Source organism: Schistocerca nitens, chromosome 3 (assembly GCF_023898315.1).
Source record: "Schistocerca nitens isolate TAMUIC-IGC-003100 chromosome 3, iqSchNite1.1, whole genome shotgun sequence".
NCBI lineage: Eukaryota > Metazoa > Arthropoda > Insecta > Orthoptera > Acrididae > Schistocerca > Schistocerca nitens.
In genome coordinates, this window is record NC_064616.1 from 123,546,960 (window position 1) to 123,574,549 (window position 27,590).

Below are 27,590 nucleotides of genomic sequence, written 5' to 3' on the forward strand. Positions count from 1 at the left end.
CTTTGACCTTCACATTGACGATGAAACACAGAAATTGCATCGGAATTAAATACAAAATCACAATGCCGACTTAAGTACATGAAGACTCTGCATGTTTTGAGCTTTCCTGTGAGACCACTATGTGACTCCGATGCTTCACTTCAGTTTTACTGTATCCCTTGCACCTTCACATTGACGATGAAACACAGAAATTGCATCGGAAATAAATACAAAGGGCACAATAAGAACTTAAGTACAAGGAGACTCACTCTTCTTACTGTCTATGATTTGAGCCTTCCTGTGAGACCAGTTTTAGGTTCCGATGCTTCACTTCAGGTTTACTGTATCCCTTGGACCTTCACATTGACAATGAAACACAGAAATTGCATCGGAATTAAATAGTAAAGGCACAATGAGGACTTAAGTACAAGAAGACTCACTCTTCTTACTGTCTATGTTTTGAGCCTTCCTGTGAGACTAGTTTTAGATTCCGATGCTTCACTTCAGGTTTACTGTATCCCTTGGACCTTCACATTGACAATGAAACACAGAAATTGCATCGGAATTAAATAGTAAAGGCACAATGAGGACTTAAGTACAAGAAGACTCACTGTTCTTACTGTCTATGTTTTGTGCCTTCCTGTGATACCAGTTTTAGATTCCGATGCTTCACTTCAGGTTTACTGTATCCCTTGGACCTTCACATTGACGATGAAACACAGAAATTGCATCGGAATTAAATACATAGGCACAATGCCAACTTAAGTACATGAAGTCTCTGTATGTTTTGAGCTTTCATGTGAGGCCAGTTTGAGACTCCGATGCTTCACTTCAGGTTTACTGTATCCCTTGCACCTTCGCATTGACGATGAAACACAGAAATTGCATCGGAATTAAATACAAAAGGCACAATAAGGACTTAAGTACAAGAAGATCCACTCTTCTTACTGTCTATGATTTGAGCCTTCCTGTGAGACCAGTTTTAGCTTCCGATGCTTCACTTCAGGTTTACTGTATCCCTTGGACCTTCACATTGACGATGAAACACAGAAATTGTATCGGAATTAAACACAAAAGGCACAATGCCGACTTAAGTACAAGAAGACTCAATTTTCTTACTGGCTATGTCTTGAGCCTTCCTGTGACACCAGTTTTAGATTCCGATTGCTTCACTTCAGGTTTACTGTACCCCTTGCACCTTCACATTGACGATGAAACACATAACTTGCATCGGAAATAAATACAAAAGGCACAATGCTGAATTAAGTAAAAGAAGACTGAGTCTTCTTAGTGTCTATATTTTGAGCCTTCCTGTGACACCAGTTTTAGATTCCGATGCTTCACTTCAGGTTTACTGTATCCCTTGGACCTTCACATTGACGGTGAAACACAGAAAATGCATCGGAATTAAATACAAAAGGCACAATGGCGATATAAGTACAAGAAGGCAGAGTCTTCTAACTGTCTATGTTTTGGGCATTCCTTTGGGACCAGTTTTTGATTCAGATGTTTCACTTCAGGTTTACTGTATCATTTGGACCTTCACATTGACGATGAAGCCCATAAATTGCATCGGAATTAAATACAAAAGGCTCAATGCTGAATTAAGTACAAGAAGACTGAGTCTTCTTACTATTTATGTTTTGAGGCTTCCTGTGAGACCAGTTTTAGATTCCGATGCTTCACCTAAGGTCTTCTGTATCCCTTGGACCTTCACATTGACTATGAAACACAGAAATTGCATCGGAATTAAATACAAAAGGCTCAATGAGGACTTAAGTACAAGAAGACTCACTCTTCATACTGTCTATGTTTTGAGCCTTCCTATGAGACCAGTTTTAGATTCTGATGCTTAACTTCAGGTTTGTTGTATCCCTTGGACCTTCACATTAACGATGAAACACATAACTTGCATCGGAATTAAATACAAATGGCACAACGCTGAATTAAGTAAAAGAAGACTGATTCTTTTTACTGTCTATGTTTTGTGCCTTCCTGTGATACCAGTTTTAGATTCAGATGCTTCACTTCAGGTTTACTGTATCCCTTGGACCTTCACATTGACGATGAAACACAGAAATTGCATCGGAATTGAATACAAAAAGCACAATGCCGATATAAGTACAAGAAGACGGACTCTTCTTACTGTCTATGTTTTGAGCCTTCCTGTCAGACCAGTTTTAGATTCCGATGCTTCACTTCAGGTTTACTGTATCCCTTGGACCTGCACTTTGACGATGAAACACAGATATTGCATCGGAGATAATTACAAAAGGCACAATGCCAAGTACAAGAAGACTGACTCTTCTTACTGTCTATGTTTTGAGCCTTCCTGTGCGAGCAGTTTTAGATTCCGATGCTTCACTTCAGGTTTACTGTATTCCTTGGACCTTCACATTGACGATGAAACACAGAAATTGCATCGGAATTAAATACAAAGGCACAATGCCGACTTAAGTACAAGAGGACTGAGTCTCCTTACTGTCTATGTTTTGGGCCTTCCTGTGAGACCAGTTTTAGATTCCGATGCTTCACTTCAGGTTTACTGTATCCCTTGGACCTTCACATTGACGATGAAACACAGAAATTGTATTGGAATTAAATACAAAAGGCACAATGCCAAGTTAAGTAAAAGAGGACAGAGTCTTCTTACTGTCTATGTTTTGAGCCTACCGGTGAGACCAGTTTTAGATTCCGATGCTTCACTTCAGGTTTACTGTATCCCTTGGACCTTCACATTGACGGTGAAACACAGAAATAGCATCGGAATTAAGTACAAAAATCACAATGCCGATTTAAGTACAAGAAGACTGAGTCTCCTTACTGTCTATGTTTTGGGCCTTCCTGTGAGACCAGTTTTAGATTCCGATGCTTCACTTCAGGTTTACTGTATCCCTTGGACCTTCACATTGACGATGAAACACAGAAAATGCATCGGAATTACATCAAAAAATCACAATGCCGATTTAAGTTCAAGAAGACTGAGTCTTCTTACTGTCTATGTTTTGAGCCTTCCTGTGAGACTAGTTTTAGATTTCGATGCTTCACTTCAGAATCACTGCATCCTTTGGACCTTCACATTGACGATGAAACACAGATATTGCATCGGAATTAAATACAAAAAGCACAATGCCGACTTAAGTTCGAGAAGACTGAGTTTCTTACTGTCTGTGTTTTGAGCCTTCCTGTGAGACCAGTTATAGATTCCGATGAATCACTTCAGGTTTACCGAATCCCTTGGAACTTCACATTGACGATGATATAGAGAAATTGCATCGGAATTAAATACAAAACGCACAATGAGGACTTAAGTACAAGAAGACCCACTCTTCTTACTGTCTAGGTTTTGAGCCTTCCTGTGAGAGCAGTTTTAGATTCCGATGCATCACTTTAGGTTTACTGTATCCCTTGGACCTTCACGTTGACGATGAAACACAGAATTTGCATCGGAATTAAATACAAAAGCCACAATGCCGACTTAAGTACAAGAACACTCACTCTTCTTACTGTCTATGTTTTGAGCCTTCCTGTGAGACCATTTTTAGATTCTGATGCTTCACTTCAGGTTTACTGTATTCCTTGGACCTTCAAATTGACGATGAAACACAGAAATTGCATCGGAATTAAATACAAAAGGCATAATGCCGATTTAAGAACAAGAAGACTGAGTCTTCTTACTGTCTTGGTTTTGAGCCTTCCTGTGAGATCAGTTTCAGATTCGATGGTTCACCTCAGGTGTCCTGTTTACCTTTGACCTTCGCATTGACGTTGAATCACAGAAATTGCATCGGAACTAAGTACAAAAGGCACAACGCCGACTTAAGTACAAGAAGACACACTCTTCTTACTGTCTCTGTTTTGAGCCTTCCTGTGAGACCAGTTTTAGATTCCGATGCTTCACTTCAGGTTTACTGTATCCCTTGGACCTGCACATTGACGATGAAACACAGAAATTGCATCGTAATTAAATACAAAAGGCACAATGCCGATTTAAGTACAAGAAGACTGAGTCTTCTTACTGTCTATGTTTTGGTCCTACCTGTGAGACCAGTTTTAGACTCCGATGCTTCACTTCAGGTTTACTGTATCCTTGGACCTTCACATTGACGATGAAACACAGAAATTGCATCGGAATTAAATACAAAAGGCACAATGCCGACTTAAGAACAAGAAGACATAGTCTTCTTACTGTCTGTGTTTTGAGCTTTCCTGTGAGACCAGTTTTAGATTCCGAATCTTCACCTCAGGTTTACTGTATCCTTTGGACCTTCACAATGACGATGAAACTCAGAAATAGCATCGGAATTAATTACAAAAGGCACAATGCCGACTTAAGTACAAGAAGACTGAGTCTTCTTACTGTCTATGTTTTGAGCCCTCCTGTGAGTACAGTTTTAGATTCCGATGCTTCACTTCAGGTTTACTGTATCCCTTGGACCTTCACTTTTACGATGAAACACAGAAATTGCATCGGAGATAATAACAAAAGGCACAATGCCAAGTACAAGAAGACTGACTCTTCTTAGTGTCTATGTTTTGAGCCTTCCTGTGCGAGCAGTTTTAGATTCCGATGCTTCACTTCAGGTTTACTGTATTCCTTGGACCTTCACATTGACGATGAAACACAGAAATTGCACAGGAATTAAATACAAAGGCACAATGCCGACTTAAGTACAAGAAGACTCTGTATGTTTTGAGCTTTCCTGTGAGACCAGTTTTAGACTCCGATGCTTCACTTCAGGTTTACTGTATCCCTTGCACCTTCACATTGACGATGAAACACAGAAATTGCATCGGAATTAAATACAAAAGGCACAATGCCGACATAAGTACAAGACGACGGACTCTTCTTACTGTCCATGTTTAGAGCCTCCCTGTGAGACCAGTTTAACATTCCGATGCTTCACTTCAGGTTTACTGTATCCCTTGGACATTCACACTGACAACGAAACACAGATAGTGCAGCGGAAATAAATACAAAATGCACAATGCCGACTTAAGTACAAGAAAACTGAGTCTTCTTAATGTCTAAGTTTTGAGCCTTCCTGTGAGACCAGTTTTAGATTCGATGGTTCACTTATGGTTTACTGTAACCCTTTGACCTTCGCATTGACGTTGAAACACAGAAATTGCATCGCAACTAAGTACAAAGGGCACAATGCCGACTTAAGTACAAGAGGACGCACTCTTCTAACTGTCTATGTTTTGGGCCTTCCTGTGAGACCAGTTTTAGACTCCGATGCTTCACTTCAGGTTTACTGTATCCCTTGGACCTTCACATTGACGATGAAACACAGAAATTGCATCGGAATTAAATACAAAAGGCACAATGCCGACTTAAGTAAAAGAAGACAGAGTCTTCTTACTGTCTATGTTTTGAGGCTTCCTGTGAGACCAGTTTTAGATCCCGATGCTTCATTTCAGGGTTACTGTATCCCTTGGACCTTCACATTGACTATGAAACACAGAAATTGCATCGGAATTAAATACAAAAGGCACAAGGAGGACTTAAGTACAAGAAGACTCACTCTTCTTACTGTCTATGTTTTGAGTCTTCCTGTGAGACCAGTTTTGGATTCCGTTGCTCACTTCAGGTTTATTTTATCCCTTGGACCTTCACATTGACGATGAAACACAGAAATTGCATCGGAATTAAATACAAAAGGCACAATGCCGACTTAAGTACAAGAAGACTCACTCTTCTTACTGTCTATGTTTTGAGCATTCCTGTGAGACCAGTTTTAGATTCTGATGCTTCACTTTAGGTTTACTGTATCCCTTGGACCTTCACATTGACGATGAAACACATAAATTGCATCGGAATTAAATACAAAAAGCACAATGCCGATTTAAGTACAAGAAGACGGACTCTTCTTACTGTCTATGTATTGAGCCTTCCTGTGAGACCAGTTTTTGATTCCGATGCTTCACTTCAGGTTTACTGTATCCCTTGGAATTTCACGTTGACGATGAAACACAGAAGTTGCACCGGAGATAATTACAAAAGCACAATGCCAAGTACAAGGAGACTGACTCTTCTTACTGTCTATGTTTTGAGCCTTCCTGTGCGAGCAATTTTTGATTCCGATGCTTCCCTTCAGTTTTACTGTATTCCTTGGACCTTTACATTGACGATGAAACACAGAATTTGCATCGGAATTAAATACAAAAGTCGCAATGCCGGCATAAGTACAAGAAGACTCACTATTCTTACTGTCTGTGTTTTGAGTTTTCCTGTGAGACCATTTTTAGATTCCGAATCTTCACCTCAGGTTTACTGTATCCTTTGGACCTTCACATTGACAACGAAACACAGATATTGCAGCGGAATTTAATACAAAATGCACAATGCCGACTTAAGTACAAGAAAACTGAGTCTTCTTACTGTCTAAGTTTTGGGCCTTCCTGTGAGACCAGTTTTAGATTCGTTGGTTCACTTCAGGTTAACTGTAACCCTTTGACCTTCGCATTGACGTTGAAACACAGAAATTGCATCGGAATTAAATACAAAAGGCACAATGCCGACTTAAGTCTAAGAAGACAGAGTCTTCTTACTGTCTATGTTTTGAGGCTTCCTGTGAGACCAGTTTTAGATCCTGATGCTTCATTTCAGGTTTACTGTATCCCTTGGACCTTCACATTGACTATGAAACACAGAAATTGCATCGGAATTAAATACAAAAGGCACAATGCCGACTTAAGTACAAGAAGACTCACTCTTCTTACTGTCTATGTTTTGAGCCTTCCTGTGAGACCAGTTTTAGATTCCGATGCTTCACTTCAGGTTTACTGTATCCCTTGGACCTTCACATTGACGATGAAACACAGAAATTGCATCGGAATTAAATACAAAAGGCACAATGCCGACTTAAGTACAAGAAGACTCACTCTTCTTACTGTCTATGTTTTGAGCCTTCCTGTGAGACTAGTTTTAGATTTCGATGCTTTACTTCGGGTTTACTGTATCCCTTGGACCTTCACATTGACGATGAAAGACAGAAATTGCATCGGAATTAAATACAACAGGCACAATGCCGATTTAAGTTCAAGAAGACTGAGTCTTTTACATCTACATCTACATTTATACTCCGCATGCCACCCAACGGTGTGTGGCGGAGGGCACTTTACGTGCCACTGTCATTACCTCCCTTTCCTGTTCCAGTCGCGTATGGTTCGCGGGAAGAACGACTGTCTGAAAGCCTCCGTGCGGGCACTAATCTCTCTAATTTTACATTCGTGATCTCCTCGGGAGGTATAAGTAGGGGGAAGCAATATATTCGATACCTCATCCAGAAACGCACCCTCTCGAAACCTGGCGAGCAAGCTGCACCGCGATGCAGAGCGCCTCTCTTGCAGAGTCTGCCACTTGAGTTTATTAAACATCTCCGTACCGCTATCACGGTTACCAAATAACCCTGTGATGAAACGCGCCGCTGTTCTTTGGATCTTCTCTATCTCCTCCGTCAACCCGATCTGGTACGGATCCCACACAGATGAGCAATACTCAAGTATAGGTCGAACGAGTGTTTTGTAAGCCACCTCCTTTGTTGATGGACTACATTTTCTAAGCACTCTCCCAATGAATCTCAACCTGGTACCCGCCTTACCAACAATTAATTTTATATGATCATTCCACTTCAAATCGTTCCGCACGCATACTCCCAGATATTTTACAGAAGTAACTGCTACCAGTGTTTGTTCCGCTATCATATAATCATACAATAAAGGATCCTTCTTTCTATGTATTCGCAATACATTACATTTGTCTATGTTAAGGGACAATTGCCACTCCCTGCACCAAGTGCCTATCCGCTGCGGATCTTCCTGCATTTCGCTACAATTTTCTAATGCTGCAACTTCTCTGTATACTACAGCATCATCCGCGAAAAGCCGCATGGAACTTCCGACACTATCTACTAGGTCATTTATATATATTGTGAAAAGCAATGGTCCCATAACACTTCCCTGTGGCACGCCAGAAGTTACTTTAACGTCTGTAGACGTCGCTCCATTGATAACAACATGCTGTGTTCTGTTTGCTAAAAACTCTTCAATCCAGCCACACAGCTGGTCTGATATTCCGTAGGCTCTTACTTTGTTTATCAGGCGACAGTGCGGAACTGTATCGAACGCCTTCCGGAAGTCAAGAAAAATAGCATCTACCTGGGAGCCTGTATCTAATATTTTCTGGGTCTCATGTACAAATAACGCGAGTTGGGTCTCACACGATCGCTGTTTCCGGAATCCATGTTGATTCCTACATAGTAGATTCTGGGTTTCCAAAAACGACATGATACTCGAGCAAAAAAAATGTTCTAAAATTCTACAACAGATCGACGTCAGAGATATAGGTCTATAGTTTTGTCCATCTGCTCGACGATCCTTCTTGAAAACTGGGACTACCTGTGCTCTTTTCCAATCATTTGGAACCCTTCGTTCCTCTAGAGACTTGCGTTACACGGCTGTTAGAAGGGGGGCAAGTTCTTTCGCGTATTCTGTGTAGAATCGAATTGGTATCCCGTCAGGTCCAGTGGACTTTCCTCTGTTGAGTGATTCAAGTTGCTTTTCTATTCCTTGGACACTTATTTCGATGACAGCCATTTTTTCGTTTGTGCGAGGATTTAGAGAAGGAACTGCAGTGCGGTCTTCCTCTGTGAAACAGCTTTGGAAAAAGGTGTTAAGTATTTCAGCTTTAACGCGTGTCATCCTCTGTTTCAATGCCATCATCATCCCGGAGTGTCTGGATATGCTGTTTCGAGCCACTTACAGATTTAACGTAAGACCAGAACTTCCTAGGATTTTCTGTCAAGTCGGTACATAGAAATTTACTTTAGAATTCACTGAACGCTTCTCGCATAGCCCTCCTTACGCTAACTTTGACATCGCTTAGCTTCTGTTTGTCTGAGAGGGTTGGCTGCGTTTAAACTTGGAGTGAAGCTCTCTTTGCTTGCGCATGTTTTGGGCCTTCCTGTGAGACCAGTTTTAGATTCCAATGCTTCACTTCAGGTTTACTGTATCCCTTGGACCATCACATTGACGATGAAACACAGAAATAACACCGGAATTAAATACAAAAGGCGCAATGGCGACTTAAGTACAAGAAGACTCACTCTTCTTACTGTCTGTGTTTTGAGCTTTCCTGTGAGACCAGTTTCAGATTCCGATGCTTCACTTCAGGTTTACTGTATCCTTTGGACCTTCACATTGACGATGGTAGACAGAAATTGCATCGGAATTCAATACAAAAGGCACAATGCAGACTTAAGTACAAGAAGACTCACTCTCCTTTCTGTCTATGTTTTGAGCCCTTACTGTAAGACCAGTTTTAGTTTCCAATGCTTCAGTTCAGGTTTACTGTATCCCTTGGACCATCACATTGACGATAAAACACTGAAATCGCATCGGAATTAAATACAAAATGCACAATGCCATCTTAAGTACAAAAAGACTGAGTCTTCATACTGTCTATGTTTTGAGCCCTCCCGTGAGACCAGTTTTAGATTCCGATGCTTCACGTCAGGTTTACTGTATCCCTTGGACCTTCACATTGACGATGAAACACAGAAATTGCATCGGAATTAAATTCAAAAGGCACAATGCCGGCTTAAGTCAAGGAGACTCACTCTTCTTACTGTCTATGGTTTGAGCTTTCCTCTTAGACCAGTTTTAGATTCCGATGCTGCACTTCAGGTTTACTGTATCACTTGGACCCTCACATTGACGATAAAACACTGAAATTGCATCGGAATTAAATACAAAAGGCACAATGCCGTCTTAAGTACAAATAGACTGAGTCTTCTTACTGTGTATGTTTTGAGCCTTCCTGTGAGACCAGTTTTAGATTCCGATACTTCACGTCAGGTTTACTGTATCCCTTGGACCTTCACATTGACGATGAAACACAGATATAGCACCGGAATTAAATACAAAAGGCGCAATGCCGACTTAAGTACAAGAAGACACCCTCTTCTTACAGTCTGTGTTTTGAGCTTTCCTGTGAGACCAGTTTTAGATTCCGATGCTTCACTTAAGGGTTTACTGTATCCTTTGGACCTTCACATTGACGATGAAAGACAGAAATTGCATCGGAATTAAATACAAAATGCACAATGCCGTTTTAAGTACTAGAAGACTCACTCTTCTTTCTGTCTATGTTTTGAGCCTTTACTGTGAGGCCAGTTCTAGATTCCGATGATTCACATCAGGTTTCCTGTATCACTTGGACCCTCACATTGACGATAAAACGCTGAAATTGCATCGGAATTAAATACTAAAAGCACAATGCCGACTTAAGGACAAGAAGACTGACTCTTCTTACTGTCTATGTTTTGAGCTTTCCTGTGAGACCAGTTTTAGATTCCGATATTTCACTTCAGGTTTACTGTATCCCTTGGACCTTCACATTGACGATGAAACACAGAAATTGCATCGGAATTAAATACAACTGGCACAATGCCAACTAAAGTACAAGGAGACTGAGTCTTCTCACTATGTTTTGAGCCTTCCTGTGAGACCAGTTTTAGATTCCGATGCTTCACGTCAGGTTTACTGTATCCCTTGGTCCTTCACATTTTCGTTGAAACACTGAAATTGCATCGGAATTAAATATAAAAGGCACAATGACGACTTAATTACAAGAAGACTGAGTCTCCTTACTATGTTTTGAGCCTTTCTGTGAGACCACTTTTAGATTCCGATGCTTCACTTCAGGTTTACTTTATCCCTTGGACTTTCACATTGGCGATGGAACACAGAAATTGCATCGGAATTAAATACAAAATGCACAATGCCGATTTAAGTACAAGAAGACTGAGTCTTCTTACTGTCTATGTTTTGAGCTTTCCTGTGAGACCGGTTTTAGATTCCGATGCTTCACTTCAGGTTTATTGTATCCCTTGGACCTTCACATGTACGACGAAACACAGATATAGCATCGGAATTAAATACAAAAGGCACAATGCCAACATAAGTACAAGAAGACGGACTCTTCTTACTGTCCATGTTTACAGCTTCCCTGTGAGACCAGTTTTAGATTCCGATGCTTCACTTCAGGTTTACTGTATCCCTTGGACATTCACATTGACAACGAAAGACAGATATTGCAGCGGAATTTAAAACAAAATGCACAATGCCGACTTAAGTACAAGAAAACTGAGTTTTCTTACTGTCTAAGTTTTGGGCCTTCCTGTGAGACCAGTTTTAGATTCGATGGTTCACTTAAGGTTTACTGTAACCCTTTGACCTTCGCATTGACGTTGAAACACAGAAGTTGCATCGCAACTAAGTACAAAGGGCACAATGCCGACTTAAGTACAAGAGGACACACTCTTATAACTGTCTATGTTTTGGGCCTTCCTGTGAGACCAGTTTTAGACTCCGATGCTTCACTTCAGGTTTACTGTATCCCTTGGACCTTCACATTGACGATGAAACACAGAAATTGCATCGGAATTAAATACAAAAGGCACAATGCCGACTTAAGTACAAGAAGACTCACTCTTCTTACTGTCTATGTTTTGAACATTCCTGTGAGACCAGTTTTAGATTCTGATGCTTCACTTTAGGTTTACTGTATCCCTTGGACCTTCACATTGACGATGAAACACAGAAATTGCATCGGAATTAAATACAAAAAGCACAATGCCGATTTAAGTACAAGAAGACTGAATCTTCTTACTGCCTATGTTTTGAGCCTTCCTGTGAGACTAGTTTTAGATTTCGATGCTTTACTTCGGGTTTACTGTATCCCTTGGACCTTCACATTGACGATGAAAGACAGAAATTGCATCGGAATTAAATACAACAGGCACAATGCCGATTTAAGTTCAAGAAGACTGAGTCTTTTACTTCTACATCTACATTTATACTCCGCAAGCCACCCAACGGTGTGTGGCGGAGGGCACTTTACGTGCCACTGTCATTACCTCCCTTTCCTGTTCCAGTCGCGTATGGTTCGCGGGAAGAACGACTGTCTGAAAGCCTCCGTGCGGGCACTAATCTCTCTAATTTTACATTCGTGATCTCCTCGGGAGGTATAAGTAGGGGGAAGCAATATATTCGATACCTCATCCAGAAACGCACCCTCTCGAAACCTGGCGAGCAAGCTGCACCGCGATGCAGAGCGCCTCTCTTGCAGAGTCTGCCACTTGAGTTTATTAAACATCTCCGTACCGCTATCACGGTTACCAAATAACCCTGTGATGAAACGCGCCGCTGTTCTTTGGATCTTCTCTATCTCCTCCGTCAACCCGATCTGGTACGGATCCCACACAGATGAGCAATACTCAAGTATAGGTCGAACGAGTGTTTTGTAAGCCACCTCCTTTGTTGATGGACTACATTTTCTAAGCACTCTCCCAATGAATCTCAACCTGGTACCCGCCTTACCAACAATTAATTTTATATGATCATTCCACTTCAAATCGTTCCGCACGCATACCCCCAGATATTTTACAGAAGTAACTGCTACCAGTATTTGTTCCGCTATCATATAATCATACAATAAAGGATCCTTCTATCTATGTATTCGCAATACATTACATTTGTCTATGTTAAGGGACAATTGCCACTCCCTGCACCAAGTGCCTATTCGCTGCGGATCTTCCTGCATTTCGCTACAATTTTCTAATGCTGCAACTTCTCTGTATACTACAGCATCATCCGCGAAAAGCCGCATGGAACTTCCGACACTATCTACTAGGTCATTTATATATATTGTGAAAAGCAATGGTCCCATAACACTCCCCTGTGGCACGCCAGAAGTTACTTTAACGTCTGTAGACGTCTCTCCATTGATAACAACATGCTGTGTTCTGTTTGCTAAAAACTCTTCAATCCAGCCACACAGCTGGTCTGATATTCCGTAGGCTCTTACTTTGTTTATCAGGCGACAGTGCGGAACTGTATCGAACGCCTTCCGGAAGTCAAGAAAAATAGCATCTACCTGGGAGCCTGTATCTAATATTTTCTGGGTCTCATGTACAAATAACGCGAGTTGGGACTCACACGATCGCTGTTTCCGGAATCCATGTTGATTCCTACATAGTAGATTCTGGGTTTCCAAAAACGACATGATACTCGAGCAAAAAAAATGTTCTAAAATTCTACAACAGATCGACGTCAGAGATATAGGTCTATAGTTTTGTCCATCTGCTCGACGACCCTTCTTGAAAACTGGGACTACCTGTGCTCTTTTCCAATCATTTGGAACCCTCCGTTCCTCTAGAGACATGCGGTACACGGCTGTTAGAAGGGGGGCAAGTTGTTTCGCGTACTCTGTGTAGAATCGAATTGGTATCCCGTCAGGTCCAGTGGACTTTCCTCTGTTGAGTGATTCAAGTTGCTTTTCTATTCCTTGGACACTTATTTCGATGACAGCCATTTTTTCGTTTGTGCGAGGATTTAGAGAAGGAACTGCAGTGCGGTCTTCCTCTGTGAAACAGCTTTGGAAAAAGGTGTTAAGTATTTCAGCTTTACGCGTGTCATCCTCTGTTTCAATGCCATCATCATCCCGGAGTGTCTGGATATGCTGTTTCGAGCCACTTACAGATTTAACGTAAGACCAGAACTTCCTAGGATTTTCTGTCAAGTCGGTACGTAGAAATTTACTTTCGAATTCACTGAACGCTTCTCGCATAGCCCACCTTACGCTAACTTTGCATCGCTTAGCTTCTGTTTGTCTGAGAGGGTTGGCTGCGTTTAAACTTGGAGTGAAGCTCTCTTTGCTTGCGCATGTTTTGGGCCTTCCTGTGAGACCAGTTTTAGATTCATATGTCTCACTTCAGGTTTACTGTATCCCTTGGACCTTCACATTGACGATGAAACACAGAAATAACACCGGAATTAAATACAAAAGGCGCAATGGCGACTTAAGTACAAGAAGACTCACTCTTCTTACTGTCTGTGTTTTGAGCTTTCCCGTGAGACCAGTTTCAGATTCCGATGCTTCACTTCAGGTGTACTGTATCCTTTGGACCTTCACATTGACGATGGAAGACAGAAATTGCATCGGAATTCAATACTAAAGGCACAATGAAGACTTAAGTACAAGAAGACTCACTCTCCTTTCTGTCTATGTTTTGAGCCCTTACTGTGAGACCAGTTTTAGATTCCGATGCTTCACGTCAGGTTTACTGTATCCCTTGGACCTTCACATTGACGATGAAACACAGAAATTGCATCGGAATTAAATTCAAAAGGCACAATGCCGACTTAAGTCAAGGAGACTCACTCTTCTCACTGTCTATGGTTTCAGCTTTCCTCTTAGACCAGTTTTAGATTCCGGTGCTGCACTTCAGGTTTACTGAATCACTTGGACCCTCACATTGACGATAAAACACTGAAATTGCATAGGAATTAAATACAAAAGGCATAATGCCGTCTTAAGTACAAAAAGACTGAGTCTTCTTACTGTCTATGTTTTGAGCCTTCCTGTGAGACCAGTTTTAGATTCCGATGCTTCACGTCAGGTTTACTGTATCCCTTGGACCTTCACATTGACGATGAAACACAGAAATAGCACCGGAATTAAATACAAAAGGCGCAATGCCGACTTAAGTACAAGAAGACTCCCTCTTCTTACAGTCTGTGTTTTGAGCTTCCTGTGAGACCAGTTTTAGATTCCGATGCTTCACTTAAGGGTTTACTGTATCCTTTGGACCTTCACATTGACGATGAAAGACAGAAATTGCATCGGAATTAAATACAAGATGCACAATGCCGACTTAAGTACTAGAAGACTCACTCTTCTTTCTGTCTATGTTTTGAGCCTTTACTGTGAGACCAGTTCTAGATACCGATGATTCACTTCAGGTTTACTGTATCCCTTGGACCCTCACATTGACGATAAAACACTGAAATTGCATCGGAATTAAATACAAAAAGCACAATGCCGACTTAAGGACAAGAAGACTGACTCATCTTACTGTCTATGTTTTGAGCTTTCCTGTGAGACCAGCTTTGGATTCCGATATTTCACTTCAGGTTTACTGTATCCTTTGGACCTTCACATTGACGATGAAACACAGAAATTGCATCGGAATTAAATACAACTGGCACAATGCCAACTAAAGCACAAGGAGACTGAGTCTTCTCACTATGTTTTGAGCCTTCCTGTGAGACCAGTTTTAGATTCCGAGGCTTCACGTCAGGTTTACTGTATCCCTTGGTCCTTCACATTGACGTTGCAACACTGAAATTCCATCGGAATTAAATATAAAAGGCACAATGCCGACTTAATTACAAGAAGACTGAGTCTCCTTACTATGTTTTGAGCCTTCCTGTGAGACCAGTTTTAGATTCCGATGCTTCACTTCAGGTTTACTTTATCCCTTGGACTTTCACATTGGCGATGGAACACAGATATTGCATCGGAATTAAATACAAAAGGCACAATGCCGATTTAAGTACAAGAAGACAGAATCTTCTTATTGTCTATGTTTTGAGCCTTCCTGAGAGACCAGTTTTAGACTCCGAAGCTTCACTTCAGGTTTACTGTATCCCTTGGACCTTCACATTGACGATGAAACACTGAAATTGCATCGGAATTAAATACAAAAGTCACAATGCCGACTTAATTACAAGAAGACTGAGACTTCTTACTGTGAGTGTTTTGAGCTTTCCAGTGAGACCAGTTTTAGATTCCGATGCTTCACTTGAAGTGTACTCTATCCCTTGGACCTTCACGTTGACAATGAAACACAAAAATTACATCGGAATTAAATACAAAATGCACAATGCAAATTTAAGTACAAGAAGACTGAGTCTTCTTACTGTCTATGTTTTGAGCTTTCCTGTGAGACCAGTTTTAGATTCCGATGCTTCACTTCAGGTTTACTGTATCCCATGGACCTTCACATTGACGACGAAACACAGAAATAGCACCGGAATTAATTACAAAAGGCGCAATGCGCGACTTAAGTACAAGAAGGCTCACTCTTCTTACTGTCTGTGTTTTGAGCTTTCCTGTGAGACCAGTTTTAGATTCCGATGCTTCACTTCAGGTTTACTGTATCCTTTGGAATTTCACATTGAAGATGAAAGACAGATATTGCATCGGAAGTAAATACAAAAGGCACAATGCCGTCTTAAGTACAAAAAGGCTGAGTCTTCTTACTGTCTATGTTTTGAGCCTTCATGTGAGACCAGTTTTAGATTCCGATGCTTTACTTCAGCTTTACTGTATCCTCCGGACCTTCACATTGACGATGAAAGACAGAAATTGCATCGGAATTAAATACAAATGGCACAATGCCGATTTAAGTACAAGAAGACTCACTCTTCTTTCTGTCTATGCTTTGAGCCTTTACTGTGAGACCAGTTTTAGATTCCGATGCTTCACGTCAGGTTTACTGTAACCCTTGGACCTTCACATTGACGATAAAACCCAGAAATTGCATCGGAATTAAATACAAAAGCACAATGCCGACTGAAGTCAAGAAGACTCACTCTTCTTACTGTCTATGTTTTGAGCTTTCCTGTGAGACCAGTTTTAGATTCCGATGCTTCACTTCAGGTTTATTGTATCCCTGGGACCTTCACATTGACGATGAAACACAGAAATTGCATCGGAATTGAATTCCAAAGGCAGAATGGCGACTTAAGTGCAAGATGACTGAGTCTTCTAACTGTCTATGTTTTGAGCCTTCCTGTGAGACCAGTTTTAGATTCCGATGCTTCACTTCAGGTTTATTGTATCCCTTGGACCTTCACATTGACGATGAAACACAGAAATTGCATCGGAATTAAATACAAAAGTCACAATGCCGACTTAATTACAAGAACACTGAGACTTCTTACTGTTAATGTTTTGTGCCATCCAGTGAAACCAGTTTTAGATTCCGATGCTTCACTTGAGGTGTACTCCATCCCTTGGACCTTCACGTTGACAATGACACACGAAAATTGCATCGTAATTAAATACAAAAGGCACAATGCCGTCTTAAGTAGAAAAAGACTGAGACTTCTTACTGCCTATGTTTTGCTGTGAGACCAGTTTTAGATTCCGATGCTTCACGTCAGGTTTACTGTATCCCTTGGACCTTCACATTGACGATGAAACACAGAAATTGCATCGGAATTAAATACAACTGGCACAATGGCAACTCAAGTACAAGGAGACAGAGTCCTCTTACCGTCTATCTTTGAGCCTTCATGTGAGACCAGTTTTAGATTCCGAACCATCACTTCAGGTTTACTGTATCCCTTGCACCTTCACATTGACGCTGAAAGACAGAATTTGCATCGGAATTAAATACAAAAAGCACAATGCCGACTTAAGAACAAGAAGACTGACTCTTCTTACAGTCTATGTTTTGAGCTTTCCTGTGAGACCAGTTTTAGATTCCGATGCTTCACTTCAGGTTTACTGTATCCCTTGGACCTTCACATTGACGACGAAGCACAGAAATAGCACCGGAATTAATTACAAAAGGCGCAATGCCGACTTAAGTACAAGAAGACTCACTCTTCTTTCTGTCTATGTTTTGAGCCTTTACTGTGAGACCAGTTTTAGATTCCGAAGATTCACTTCAGGTTTACTGTATCCCTTGGACCCTCACATTGACGATAAAACACTGAAGTAGGATCGGAATTAAATACAAAAGGCACAATGCCGACTTAAGTCAAGGAGACTCACTCTTCTTACTCTCTATGGTTTGAGCTTTCCTGTGAGACCAGTTTTAGATTCCGATGCTTCACTTCAGATTTACTGTATCCCTTGGACCCTCACATTGACGATAAAACACTGAAATTGCATCGGAAATAAATACAAAAGGCTCAATGTCGACTTAAGTCAAGAAGAATCACTCTTCATACTGTATATGTTTTGAGCTTTCCTGTGAGACCAGTTTTAGATTCCGATGCTTCACTTCAGGTTTATTGTATCCCTTGGACCTTCACATTGACGATGAAACACAGAAATTGCATCGGAATTAAATTCCAAAGGCACAATGCCGACTTAAGTGCAAGATGACTGAGTCTTCTAACTGTCTATGTTTTGAGCCTTCCTGTGAGACCAGTTTTAGATTCCGATGCTTCACTTCAGGTTTATTGTATCCCTTGGACCTTCACATTGACGATAAAACACAGAAATTGCATCGGAATTAAATACAACTGGCACAATGCCAACTCAAGTACAAGGAGACAGAGTCCACTTACTGTCTATCTTTGAGCCTTCCAGTGAGACCAGTTTTAGATTCCGAACCTTCACTTCAGGTTTACTGTATCCCTTGCACCTTCACATTGACGCTGAAACACAGAATTTGCGTCGGAAATAAATACAAAAGGCACAATGCCGACATAAGGACAGGAAGACTGACTCTGTGAAACGTCCCCTTTGAACAATTTTACAGGACTGTGCTTAACCTGACACACAATATTTATAGCGCAACGCAATCTGACTTTCAAAATTCCCTACAAAAGAACGGCCCTGACTAACATTAAACTATATGTCTCACAAATCACTTACCTCACAAAAATCTTCGCTGCTCAAGCTACTGCAATACAGCGAGCGCCACTACTGCCAGCTAAATAAAAGATTCAAACTAAGGAAGGCACTAACTACTGATAGGGATAGTTAGAAAATGAAAGATATTAATAGAGAACAAAGAATGTATTTACCTTGATATCATCATACATATCAGTTCATGACAAATTACAAAACTCCGCCATCTCTCTCCCCACATCCACCACTGCTGGCGGCTCGCCTCCAACTGCGCAACGTTATGCGCTGTTCACACCCAGCTGCCTAACACTACAATGGTTGAGTATTACAACAATGCAAAGCAGCCACAGACTGCACATGGCACAGCCGGTGATTTTCATACTGAGGTGGCGTTACCAATAAAAAAACCTAAACAGCCTACTTACATAGCCCCCATGCTCCCCACAAAAAGTTTTACAAATTTTGTTGGGCACTGGCCAATACATATTTGTCAAAAATTTTTTTTTCACAATTACAATAACAAAGAAATCAAATGCACACACTTATTGATACAGTGTTGGTCAAAAGCAAAAATTTTCTCGCAGTCCATAAAGACAGTCCTGATCGTTGAATTGCAGTGTTTTTCTCAAAGACTGAGCAGTAAAAGAAAATGTACACAGAAGTAGTGGATTTCCATACAGTCTTGAAGAAGTAGTGTTGTCCTTCCAACGGAAAGACAGTGTTGACTCTTGACATGCAGACAGGTCTTGGGCCACAACAGAGCAAACCCACAGCAGAGTCAGTCGAAATTTTGAAGAGTATTGTAGGTAGGTCATCACAGAGCAGACCCACTGTAGTCCTAGTAGAGATTACGGTATTGGTGGGCCACCAGAGGTGCAGACCCACTGCAGTCCTTGTAGAAATAATGGTATTGGTGAGTCAGCAAAGACGCAGACCCACTGTGGTCCTTGTAGAGATTACGGTACTGGTGGGCCACCAGAGGTGCAGACCCACTGTAGTCCTTGTAGAGACGGCCAGCAGCCATCTGTTGCAAATGTGCAGGTGCACAATCACCATCGAAGAGTCTTGTGGACAATATAGCAATTCCATAAACCACCACTTGTGCACTCACAAAGTTTTTGGAATTGTCCTTAGAACCAGCAATGCTGTTATCCAGTCCCTTGCTGAATTATTAACACACATACAAACACTAACAGTCCCTACTTCTCACATATTGTCCATATACTATGACCAACAGAAACGTGTGCAGTGAGATGTAACTTACAAGTTAATAATATGATGAACTGGTGTCAATTACAATTTTATAACATAAGAATACAATTACAAAGGTACAAAATACATCATTAAAAAACATAACAATACAGATAACATTTGTAGTACAGGCTTTACAAAAGAATCGAAATAACATATACATCAATGTTATAGGAATTTTGACATAAGTACATACATAAAAGATCAGAATAATTATTGAAACATCGACTTCACACATGAGCATTAAAATAAAACAAAATAAATAATGTCTAAGCATATTTACAAGGTAAATAACATATTATTAATACCAATTATATTTGAGGATAACAGTATTCCTCATCATGGTGAATAGTATTAGAAAAGAAAAAATTCTATGAAACTACACAGAGACAGGAAGAAAACAAATATACAAGGGTACACAAACACATAGGGGGATAACACAATGGAAAGGACAGGTTTCGTTTTCAGTAACTTTTGGTACTGCAGTCCAACCCAAAACTTCATTCCATAGATCTTTTGTCTTATTTCCACATTTGTTTCCACCAAAAAAATCCTATTCAAGCATGCTTTCTGTATATATATGTTCACATATTTCTTACCTCATTATTTATTTTCCATTATCTTACTTCATCATTTATTTCCAAGAAAATCCTACCTAAACCTGTTGTCCCTAAACCCTACTTTTTTTTGTTCTTTAAGGAACCATTTGCACTCGAGCACAGACAATATTTAATTTAGTTAACTTAGATTATATGTATCGATTTTTTAAGACAAGAGAATGCAAAATAAAGCAATTAACACCGCTCTCTTGTCACAGCCAGTAGGCATCGGCACTCTCATGTCATTCGTTGTCATAGAAGGGCTTAATATTTTGTGCGGCTCCACAGTTAGCCATATTGATATTTATTTGCAGAATAGAGGCGCAGAATTAATAAGTCGCTCTCATTTGTGAATGATCTGCCATTATTTAACTAGAACTTTACGTAAGTGTCAATTATATCGTAGTGTATATGTTGAAATGAATATATGTTTTATTTAATCGTATGCTTTTCTTTGTTTTAGTAGTTTTAGTCACTCCATTTTCATGATTGAAGCTGAGGTCAGATATGAGACTTTGTCTACAAAAAAAATACATAATGAGCCCTGGCTACGTTCCGTACATCTTCGGACGTGCGAAGCTCGATAAATTCATGGCGTAAATTTTAATCCCTCAATTACTTATCCAAACAATTATTATTATTATTATTATATTTTATTATTATATTATTATTATTATATTTTTTATTTGTTACACTGGCGACTATGTGCCAGGACTCATTATTGTATCTGTACTACAACTAATTGTTCTTTTTCATGTACACCCTGACCGGCAACAACCTATGTGATGAGAATATTGAAGAAAACGAATAAAATCTGGAGACAATTTGGACTGGAAATGCAATCTTCGCATCAAGACGACATGTACGGTAAGACGCAGCACTCGCGCATCCACAATTGATTTCAAGCACATTTTTCATTCAAAATTATTTTTCTCAGCATTAAATTCAATATTCAGTTTTCATTCAATAATTTTTTCCAAATTCCGCGAAGTCTCATTATTCAGACGATTACATTCCGATCCAACAATACGCAAGTTACATTGCACAATATGGCCGACATTGTACAAGATTCAAGCAACATGGCTAGTCACCATTAACACGTATGCTACTTTCGATCTTTAAAGTCATCTCTCAATCATTCTCAGTCATTTAAACACACACATAGGCAGTACATTTTCACACTACGCGCTTAAACAATTTTTTTTCTTGCACACAATTTATTCACGATATGGTAAAAACTCGACACCAGTACACAATGGAACAACAATCAAGTAATGCAAACATGGATACACGGACACATTCAGACACAGAAATTAATACAGACACGCAAACGCATCAAAATAATCCGCTACAGACACAAATAAACGCCGAGAGGAGCAATTCAGAACCAAACCTGAGAGACCATGTCACGTCTAATGACGCGGCGGGGGCAAGCTCATTTTGCAATCAAAATTTTGCCGCTATACTGAATTCAATTTTGGAAGGCATATCCAATATTAAGCAAGATAATGACGAAAAATTCTCACAATTAATGACAGACAATGCAGCCTTCAGAAATGACATAAAATCAGACTTCGCCACACTGACTCAAAAGGTAGATGAAATTAATGCACGTCTTTCCAAACAGGTCGACGATCTTACGGAAAAATTCGAAAATTTAGAGTTACGACAAAGCGACAATGCCAATCACATCCATGACTTGACAAAAACCTGTGAAACTATTAATTGCAAATTAGAATCAAACACGCACGCATGTGACGAAATTAATTTAAAGGTGAATACAATAGAAACAAACGTAGCTGACATTCACAAACAGATTCACACAACAATACAGATAGAGGCTGAACCCCATTTGTCTCGCATTAATTCACAATTTAAAGAATGGACGGCACACAAAGACGAAATTTTTGAAGAATGTATACAAAACAAATTGCCACATATTGTGCACGAGTCTGTAGTGGAATACATGAACAACAATAGACAAGTCATCGATGACGATATGCAAACAAAGACAACTCAGTGCCAGGTACAACAAAATAGTACACCCACTACACATTTTTACACACACAGAAGAAATTCTCGATTCGGGAATGAACACATGTACACACACGAATTTCAACACTCAAATACACAATACACTGACACGCATAGCAACAGATATCCATCACCCGAAATACAATACAATTATCATTCTGATGAAGAACCATGTACACACAGGGAAGAATTCAATGATTACACGGAAAGAAACAGACGAACACGTAACAAAGAAGAAGAAAGTCTATTCAAGCACCGTAAATTCCAACCTTTTATACCAGGCAAAAACACTGTACACCCTGTCATCTTCTTAAAAGCTTTTAGGAACGCATTCCCACGATCGTGGAGCGACCACAAACGCATTGCGTACGTTGTTGATTACATTCAAGGGGACGCTGCTGTCTGGGCTTACCATGAAAGCGACAGATGTGTAACATACGAGCAGTTTGAACGCGCCTTCTTGAATAAGTTTTGGTCACCCACTGTGCAGGAACGTATCCGCAAACAAGTCACTGAACCCGAACACTTCAATCCTAAAAACGGCAACCTGCGCAGATATTTCGAGAAGTACCTAAACATGACACACTTCCTTAATGAACCAGTGAAACCAAAAGATGTGATCCGATCACTGAAAGCAAGACTTCCTTTTAATATTAAAGAGAAATTACTATACTTACCGGACGAGGATCCTGAATATTTTTTGGAAAAGTTAGATGCTGTTGATTTACTGTATGAAGAACAAGAACCAACACACAACTCACGCAGTAGGAATCAACATGTCTACATTGCTACATTACCAAACACGCAGCAAAATTCACAACACACAGTTAACATGCAAAACAATCACCACAACTCACAGCTGCACACAAACAACAACTGCAACTATACACAGGGAGATAACCCGTACAAAAAACGAAGAAACGACAATTTTAATTCAAGAAGGAATAATGGAAACAACAACGGACACAACACCAAACAGAAACACTGGCAAAGAAACAACAACACAGATTACACAAGAAATGGAACACCTACACCACACTTTAATCGGAACAACAACCAGTATTATGTGAGACAGTGGCAAACACAGCAACCGCCACCACAAAATCATATTCAGATGCCACAAGGGAATTTTGCGCAAACAAGTAACACAAACCAACAAGTGACTTCAGCCAACCGAAAACAGACAGGCGATTGGCAAAGACAATATCCTAATGTAAATATTATTGAGGTAGCTAATGAAACTACAACTACACTTGCCAATGACCAGACAAACCAGGTAAACTAGAACCAGTCATTACTGAGCCCCAGGTCGTGACTGAGGAACATTTGGGGGGCAACTTCAATTTATAAGCTATGTTTGAATACACACTTGCTAGTGAAACTGTGAAACAAGAAAAATTAACATTTACACAACAAGAGTTGCCTACACTATTCTTAAGATGTAATGAAAGTGGAAACTTAGCTGATGATCTGATAAATGGCAACACACAATGTCACAATGTAAAGAAAAGATTTGTACTGTCTTCCACCTCAGGCATTGTAGGAGGTATACCTACTAACATAATTGTTGATACAGGAGCTGCTGTCAGTGTGATTTCTCACAATTTTTATACTATGATGAAGAAAACTTCTAAGATACCAGAGTTCCCAGTTCAAAACTGTTTAATATTAACTGCATTAGGTAATAAGTCAAGTAGAGTTAATAAGCAGGTATTTGTGACTGTTAGTATGGGAAATGGAATCGTACAATGGCCTTTCCTAGTTGTCCAAAACCTTGCTGCCAATTGTATATTGGGCATTGATTTTCTTTGCGAGAAGGACTGTACTATAGACTTCCCCAAAGGCATTTTTTATTTTAAGTATGAAGGCAGAGACATAGTTTTGAACTTGGACACTCGACTAGTAGACCATAACAAGCACTGTCCTGGCTACAAGATACAGATTATTCATACGTATTGCTATTTGCCAAACATGAGAAGAAAAATACATGATGTTATCAGCAAATGTCTCATATGTCAAAAATCCAAGCCACAAAATCAATCCACCAAAACAGATTTGCACTATATCTTACCTACCAGACCTAGAGAGATACTTTGTACAGATGTTAGCGGACCTCATCCAACTAGCATTGGAGGTTGCAAATACATTCTAGCATTTAATGACATATTTTCTAAGCACATCAAACTTTTTGCCATTAAGTCACCCACAGCAAACACCATCATCAGGAGATTCACAAATGATTACATGCCATACTGTGGAAAACCTAAAGCCATTCTATCAGATAACGCCAAGTATTATGCAGGATTCACCTGGAAAAAATTTCTAAAGGACAATAACATTAAGAGCATCTTTATTTCAAAGTTTCATGGATCAGCCAACCCTTGTGAGAGAATTTTTAGATAATTAAATAGATTCATGAGAACTTATACCTCAACACAGCACACAAACTAGATACATTACCTAGCACTTTTTGAGGAAATACACAACAATTTAAATATATACAACACACCCTATACTCCCAGAGAAATCACGTTTGACACAAAGGAAACTAATGAATGGAGCAACCCACTACCAAAATTTTCTGACACCAAACCTTCACACGAGGAAAAGGTAAGGGAAGTACTCATTGCAATTACTGAACAAGCTGACATTAGAAATAAGAACTATGGTGCTAATCTGAAAAGAAGGCAAAACTTTACAATAGGCATGTAAGTTTTACTTAAGACCCACTACAAATCGTCATCACCTCTAAAACGTAATGTTAAGTGGCGTCCATTATATGAAGGTCCTTACACAATCATTGATATACCACACCCTGGAGCATATCTGTTACAAAACCCCAAGAATAAGAGATTTGAAAACCTTTAGCCCTTAGCAGAGTATGCTGATACAACAACAAGGTAAGTCACATATGATACTTCAAGCTGGAAGAAGAAGAAGATACAAGCTATAATCTTAAGTATCTACATTTTACAGCACCAGCAGTAACAGCAGCAGCAGCAGCAGCAAGAAGATAAGACACAGGAAGAACTAACGATTTTCATGCAAAGCACAGTTACTCATTATATTTATTAATACCCTGCAGACAAGCTGACAGACTAAATGACTGGAGACAATTGCTGCCCTGAACCTGATATATTAATTGGCATGACAGACACTTGATTTGCTATTCACACTCACATCACAATCCACATGAACACAACATGCACAAAAAACACTCTACAGGAGATGACAAATGAGATTAACTGAGCAAGGCTATATACTTTATTTTATTTGTAAATAATACTTTGTGCATGTGCTAATTTGGAATTGATTGTGGATGTGACGTGTCGTGTCTTATTGTAATCATGACTTTTCAGGACAGATTATCTCAAGGATGTTTTCTGACCTATTATGAAAGTTTATGTTGCAGGAAACATTTAATGAGGAAGAACACTTATTGTGTAGTACTGATGTAAAGGAAGATATACTTAAAAGGAAAACTTTATTAAAAAGGGGAAGAGACCTATAAAAGAAAATGGATTTTCTGAATGTATCACAATACACTAAACCTATAAGATAATTTTTTATGTCTGACCCATATGTATTTGTAAATATCTACTTTAACGCAATTGAAAAATATAAAATATGTATATGTATTACCAACAATGTAGTGTAACTTTATAGGTACATGTTTCACAGAAAATTTTTATATCTATGTAAATATGTAACAGAAAACTGTACTCAAAGTGAAGTGATATTTGTTATGTTTTGTGCTCTCTGTTGTGAACGAACATTTTGTTTTGCAACGAACAATGTATGAACAAGTTGTGTGCAAATATTTAAAAAAAAACGGTTCACTGCACTCATGATGGGACACTATAGGTGACGTGAGTTGCAAAACCACGGTACACTTTTCGACGAAACGACGACACAATATCCAGAAGACGACATACGCCTTTCGGAAGACGGAATAGGAGGTTATTGAGTAGATGTAACATGGACTGGTCAGTACGGAACCACTGACACCATGTATTCCTACCAAGACGAAACCACATTTTAACTACGTCTTCCAAAGCACGCTTCATTGCGAGATTCTAGATCTCCAGCTTATTTCTTCAAGAACTTTCGTCTCAACGTAAACAAAACGTGTGACATGTGACATTTATTGTAAAGTGCAAAGACTTTAGCACAGTATAAACCTTTAGCGACAAGTGACATTCTAAAGAGAATGTGTTCACATATCTCTGAATATGCACAAAACCATTAATTAATTTTATTTATTGAATGAACATGTGTAATAACATTTTGAAGTGAAAGAGAACAATGGAGTATATGCCCTACAATTTTTTACAATGTAACAGTACAAGTGAATACGAACTGTGAAATTTGTTACAGTCTCTCTACAAGTGTTATATAACATCGACAGCTAGTTTCCGATTAGTAGTGATAGCACTGAGCCAGTATAGTGGACTGTGATACTTTAGATCCCGGGTTCAATACCGCTAGGACTCTTAATATTTTTCTTTTTTCTTTTCACTTTCATTGATCTTGTATGTAAATATTGTTTATGTATTTTTGTGGATGTATGACATTTTATCATATTTTAAGTATGTTTAATCTGTGAAACAAGATACGTAATAACTTATGATTCATGACATGACAAATAAAGAAAATACGTCAACAAATTGCTCAGCTGCAGGTGGTACACCTTTGCTCTCGCAATTTGGGGGGCAGTTTAAGGAACCATTTGCACTCGAGCACAGACAATATTTAATTTAGTTAACTTAGATTATATGTATCGATTTTTTAAGACAAGAGAATGCAAAATAAAGCAATTAACACCACTCTCTTGTCACAGCCAGTAGGCATCGGCACTCTCATGTCATTCGTTGTCATAGAAGGGCTTAATATTTTGTGCGGCTCCACAGTTAGCCATATTGATATTTATTTGCAGAATAGAGGCGCAGAATTAATAAGTCGCTCTCATTTGTGAATGAACTGCCATTATTAACTAGAACTTTACGTAAGTGTCAATTACATCGTAATGTATATGTTGAAATGAATATATGTTTTATTTAATCGTATGCTTTTCTTTGTTTTAGTAGTTTTAGTCACTCCATTTTCATGATTGAAGCTGAGGTCAGATATGAGACTTTGTCTACAAAAAAAATACATAATGAGCCCTGGCTACGTTCCGTACATCTTCGGACGTGCGAAGCTCGATAAATTCACGGCGTAAATTTTAATCCCTCAATTACTTATCCAAAACAAAACTAACAAATTATTATTATTATTATTATTAT